The 6000-nt window shown below is 49.5% G+C and overlaps 1 pseudogene across 1 annotated transcript in view; it reads right to left on the bottom strand.

Annotated features, from left to right (window-relative positions):
• Positions 1–814: 814 nt before the first annotated feature.
• LOC308578215 overlaps positions 815–6000 on the bottom strand; it is a 49884-nt pseudogene continuing 44698 nt past the window's right edge. The window contains exons 8-10 of the transcript in view: positions 4890–4991; positions 3866–4045; positions 815–1006 (exon numbers count right to left, since the gene is read on the bottom strand). The product of the transcript in view is annotated as an uncharacterized misc_RNA (transcript). The remainder of the gene's footprint in view (positions 1007–3865; positions 4046–4889; positions 4992–6000) is intronic.

Genomic DNA, 6000 nt, shown 5'->3' with positions numbered 1-6000 from the left:
GGGCAGTCAGAATAAGGTCCACTCTCGATTCAAAACCCTCAAATGTATTTGATATCATTGATTTTTCATTTCTATTCCTTGCAGATCATCTCGTTGTTTTATTGCTACAACCAAGGGCTGATGCAAATTAAGAGGATAATGAGAATGATGATGATGATGATGATATAATAATAATAATAATAATAATAATAATAATAATAATAATAATAATAATAATAATAAATAAAAAATAAAAAAAACTTTTATTTGTATCCTGCCCTCCCCGTCCGAAACCGGGCTCAAGGAGGCTAACACCAAATATGTAACACTGGTATAAAATCAAGCAATAACGAAATTACCTCCTGAAAACAAGCCAGGATCAAATTCAAATCCAATTAGATGGCTTTCCGCAGGATTAGGGTTGGGAACAGTAAACGCTCATCAGGCCCAACTCTTATATGGGCCTGTGAGAACACTGGGAGGCCTCTTTCATACTAGTCCTTACACAAAAAGAGAAGGGGAGTCAGGTTGAACCAAAGGCCCGGCGGAACAACTCCATCTTACAGGCCCTGCAGAAAGATGTCAGATCCCACAGGGTTCTGATCTCTTGTGGCAGAGAGTTCCACCAGGCCGGGGCCAAGGCTGAAAAGGCCCTGGCCCTGGTCGAGGCCAGCCTAATCTCCCTGAAGCCCAGGACCTCTAACATTTTTTTTATTTGCAGACTGTTAGATCCTCCGTGGAGAGGCGGTCCTAGGCTGTATTCATTCGTTTGGCCCAACGTGGGGCTCGTACCCATGACCCCAAGATTCAGAGTCTCAGCGCTCTGCCGCCTGAGCTACTCACACAGCTGCCCTCTTGTGCACCTCACCTCAAATTTGTCCGAATTGTGCATGCCTGGGATTCACTGCATGAGATGGGAGGTGGGGTGGTTCCCAAAGTCAGAGCTCAGGTAGTCAACGCGGAGCCGGCCCTCACTGCCTTTCAGGTCCTTGGGGTGCTCGTAAGGCGGCTTGTGGAGCACGTTGATCTAGCAAGGGGATTCAAGAAAGCCGGGTTACGGAAATGACATGGGGGTGGGGGACATGAGGCCACATCTTTGAAGTTGTTCCAATGTTACAAATATACATACCTTTGACTTGACAGCCCAAGAAAGACACGCAGAAAATCTATGCTTTAACCGACTCTCCTCATTCCGCCATTTGAACGAATTTGGGCTCCACCTCCCTCCATGAGCCAAGAAGCAGGAAGTCATGTAGGCAGCAGGAACAGGGCATCCCGCCAGAATTCCCCAAGCCTGAGAGCACATACACGGCACCCCACCGAGGGAGGGACCAAGGGGGCAACCATAGACATCTGCCAAGGCAGTTTAGCAAGGCAGGTGTTCTGAATGCCCATCTCCAGACAAGTCCAGTGGGAAAGGACGTGTCAAGAGTTTTATTGTTCTTTCAGTGATGGAGATTTAAGGGGTCTGATAAAGGGACCTCATAGTGAATGCATAACCCTTGTATACCCCTCCTCATTTGTGATGTGCTAGTGATGTAGTGATGATGTATCAACGATGCTGCTTGAAGTGTATTCTGGGGGGAAGAAGGAAGTTTTAAAAGTTGACATTGCCCCATGCTCGGGGTTCTTACTCCTGGGCAGACCTGTGGTGCAACAGTAAGAATCATGGTCTACTGACCACTGTTTTGCTCCAAATTACCGGGCTGGGACTTCCTCCTTTTACTGACAGCATGGACCCATGGGGGACAAGTGCCCCGGTGAGCTAGGCTGTCAAGGAGTCACTCACCCTGGAATTTTTTCGCTTAACAGCCATTGGCGCCAATACAGAGCAGGCTTCCTAAACCTTGGCCCTCCAGCTGTTTTCAAACTACAGTGCCCATCATCCCTGACCACTAGACCTGCTAGCTAGGGACCATGGAGCTGTAGGCCAAAAGCATCAGGAGGGCCAAGGTTGAGGAAGCCTGATAGAGAGCTCTACCTCTCTTTCAAATCAGAGCCGGCAAAGGCGGTGGAGTTCCTGCGCGGGTGCCTCGAGGCGGTTGGAGGATGGATGGCAGCTAACTGGTTGAGGTTGAATCCTGACAAGACTGAAGTTCTGTGGTGTGTGGGCGGGTGGGGGGGACTCCCTGGTCCTGAACGGGGCAACTGTGCCCCTGAAGGACCAGCTGCACAGTCTGGGGGTCATTTTGGACCCATGGAGGCACAGGTCTGTTCTGTGTCCAGGGCAGCTCTATCTGGGATGCAGGATAAGACCCTCCCTGCCCACGGACTCTCTTGCCAGAGTGGCGCATTGTCAGGGGTTCAGGAGCAGAGACGCAGAGAAGGGAGGAGACAGAGAGCGAGGGGGAGGAATACGAAGGAAAGATGAGTGGGGATGACGAACCGAGATCACCGAGCCTGTCCAGTGAGTCCGAGGATTCCCAGAAGGGAGCGCCAGCGGTCAGAGCAAGGGGGGAAAGCAGGGGGACACCCCAGGAAGAAGGGTCCAGAGAGGGATCAGAGAGCAGCAGTTGGAGATCGGGACCCACGTACCCAGCCGGGAGCAGCAGGGAGAAAGGGGACCAGATATCGGGTTCCGGAAGCTTTCAGAAGGAGGGAGGGCATGAGTCAGGAGTAGTCACGCCCACCTCGGGGAGCGACGAAACGATCAAGAGGAAGGTAGAGAGTTGGGCGCGCGCGCCAAGTTCAAATGTAGCGGAAGCTGGCGCAGTAAGCAGCCCAGAGAGTGAGCCAGGTCCCAAAGCCCGCCGCAAGGAGGCGGAAGGGTCAGGGGGGTCCGCGTCAGAAGAGAGTAGGAAAGAAGAGACCCCGGGGGGCAGAAGGACCCAGAGACGGAAGGAAAGGCGCAGGAGGTGGAGCAAGGCTAGGGTATTAAGCTGGTGTGCTAGAGGCGGAGACTCAGACGGGTCTTCGCCGGTCTGACCTAGAAGAAGTAGGGCTGCACATTGCAGTTTGGAAATGGAAGCTGTAATCCAATAAAGACTCTTTTAACCTGAACGCTGGCTAACGTGGTCCTATGTGAGCTGGGACTGAGTGGCAGCCCTGACACGCATGCTCTTGTTATCTCCAGCTTGGACGACTGCAATGCGCTCTATGTGGGGCTACCTTACTGCAATTAATCCAGAATGTGGTAGCCAGACTGGGGGCCGTGAACAGCCGCAGAGACCACATAACACCAGTCTTGAAAGACCTGCATTGACTCCCAGTACGTTTCCGGGCACAATTCAAAGTGTTGGTGCTGACCTTGAAAGCCCTAAACAGCCCAGCAGATGAAACTTTCCTCTGGTTGTCAATATTAAGAGGATGCCAGCAAGATCAAACCTTTCTGTAAAATAAAGGATTTAAATCCAGTCTGACTGAGACCACATACCACCGGTCCCAAGAGATCTGCTTTGGCTCCCAGTACGTTTCCAAGCACAATTCATAGTGTCGGTGCTGACCTTGAAAGCCCTCAATGGCCTCGGCCCAGTAGACCTGAAGGAGCATCTCCACCCCGGACACCGGGGTCCCTCTCCCGAGGGCCTTCTGGCGCTTCCCTCCCTGCAAGAAGCCAAGTTACAGGGAAGCAGGCAGAGGGCCTTCTCGTGGTGACGGCCGCCCTGTGGAACGCCCTTCCATCAGATGTCAAAGAAATAAGCAATTATCTCACTTTTAAAAGACATCTGAAGGCAGCCCTGTTTAGGGAAGTTTTTAAATATTTAATGCTGTCTTGTGTTTTTAATATTTGGTTGGCAGCCACCCAGAGTGGCTGAGGATACCCAGACAGATGGGCAGGGTAGAAATAATAAATTATTATATATTATTATATATCCAAAGCCAACATGAAAGCATTCAAACTCTGACGGAACGGAGCGGCGCACACCTCTTCACAGCATAGACCCACCTTGTCCAGGCAAAGGTTCCCATGTCTCTCGGCAATAGCCTTTCGGAAGCCGTGAGACAGTGGATACAGCATGCTGTGATGCGGGTGCACCGAAGGGAGCCGGTTCTTCTCCAGCTGGTCAGCCACAATACTGACAAGCTTCTTCATTCTCTCGTCATAATCGGTCCAATCACAGACGATCTGAAAGGGGGCAAAGAAAACCAGGGTTCTAGATTCAGGTAGGTAGCCGTATTGGTCTGATGAAGTCAAAATATATTAAAATTGTCCAGTAGTGCCTTAGAGACCAACAAAGTTTGTTCTTGGTATAAGCCAGGCACCCCAAGCCTTCGGCCCTCCAGATGTTTTAGACTACAATTCCCATCATCCCCGACCACTGGTCCTGTTAGCTAGGGATCATGGGAGTTGTAGGCCAAAACATCGGGGGGGGGGCGCAGGTTGGGGATGCCTGATATAAGCTTTTGTGTGCATGCACACTTCTTCAGATACACTGAAGCGGAAGTCCCCAGACCCTGATATACAGAGGGAGAAGTCCCCAGACCCTGCTATATAAGAGTAAGGAGAAGCCCCCAGACCCTGATATATAGTGGGAGGGTGAGTTGGGGTTTTTCTCCGAAGGGTAGTAGGAGTCAATGGGTATGGTCCACCTGCTGGCAACTGTGAATGACTGAAAAAACAAGGGATGGTACACAGATGACCTGAAATAGTTTTAGGATATGTAATGAGACACAGTCGTCCACAGGTTGACCATACCGATTGAGTCCTACTACCGTTCAGAGAAATACCCCGCCCCACCCTCCCTCTAAATATCAGGGTGTGGGGACTTCCGCTTCAGTGTATCTGAATAAGTCTGCCTGCACATGAAAGCTTAGACACAGAACAAACTGAGTTGGTCTCTAAAGTGACATTGGACAATTCCTGAATTAGGTGACGCTTTTACCATTACCGTGGTACCTTGGGACTCAAACGCCTCGGTTCCCAAATGCCGGAAACCCTGGGAGTGTTGGCCCTTAAAACTCTGCCTCACCTGCAAACAGTGCGCCAGGTTGCAGTAAGCGTCAGGAAAATCCGGCTTCAGTTTCAAGGCGGTGCGATACGAAGCAATTGCCTCTGGGATGTTTCCGGAATCCTAGAAAGGGAGGGATATTTCAGCAATTGCCACTAGCTTTTTTTCTCAACCATCAAAACCAAAGATGAAGAACAGACAGAAGGCACGATGATCCACACCTGGTAGACTTATAAAGTAACATTCAACAATCATTGGAATAGAACAGGGGTCGGCAAACTTTTTCAGCAGGGGGCCGTCCACTGTCCCTTAGACCTTGTGGGGGCCAGACTAGATTTTGGGGAGGGGGAAAAAGGAACGCATTCCTATGTCCCACAAATAACCCAGAGGTGCATTTTAAATAAAAGGACACATTATACTTGTGTCAAAACATGCCGACTCCCGGCTAGATTGAGAAGGCCATGGGGCCGTAGTTTGCCTCCCCATGCTATAGAATAATATTGAGTATCAGCATGTAAAAATTCAATAGAAACCTACTCTTAACAATTACAATAAATTGTAATTAATCGTACAATAAATGAATATTACAATGAATGATTATTGTAATTGATCATAGAATAAATGTTACAATAAATGGTTATAAAACAATGGCAAGTCACAGTGTCTACAATAGCCGCAGCGAGAATCTTAACAGACAAAGGATGGAAAGGAGAATCCCATCCCTACTAAGTTGGCGTAGCTAGCAAAAAGGCTAAAATACGCAGAATTAGCAAGATTATAATACAGGCAGAATTACGAGAGGTTTTGGAAGAAACATTTCATAGAGAACAGGACACTTGCAGAGTACAGTGGTACCTCTGGATGTGAATGGGATCCGTTCCGGAGCCCCGTTCGCATCCTGAAGCGAATGCAACCCGCATCTGCACGTCGCAATTCGCCGCTTCTGCGCATGACATCATTTTGAGGGTCTGTGCATGCGGCGAAACCCGCAAGTAACGTGCTCCGTTACTTCTGGGTCACTGCGGAGCGCAACCCAAAAATATTCATCCTGAAGCATATTTAACCCGAGATAGGACTGTATTGTCTAAATTTACAGGGGTGCCCAAATTTTCCCAAAGAGGGCCAGATTTGA

Source organism: Podarcis bocagei (genome assembly GCF_964188305.1).
Source record: "Podarcis bocagei genome assembly, chromosome: W".
Taxonomy (NCBI): Eukaryota; Metazoa; Chordata; class Lepidosauria; order Squamata; family Lacertidae; genus Podarcis; species Podarcis bocagei.
Note: the sequence above shows the minus strand (reverse complement) of the source record. Positions and strands in the feature narration are given on the sequence as shown.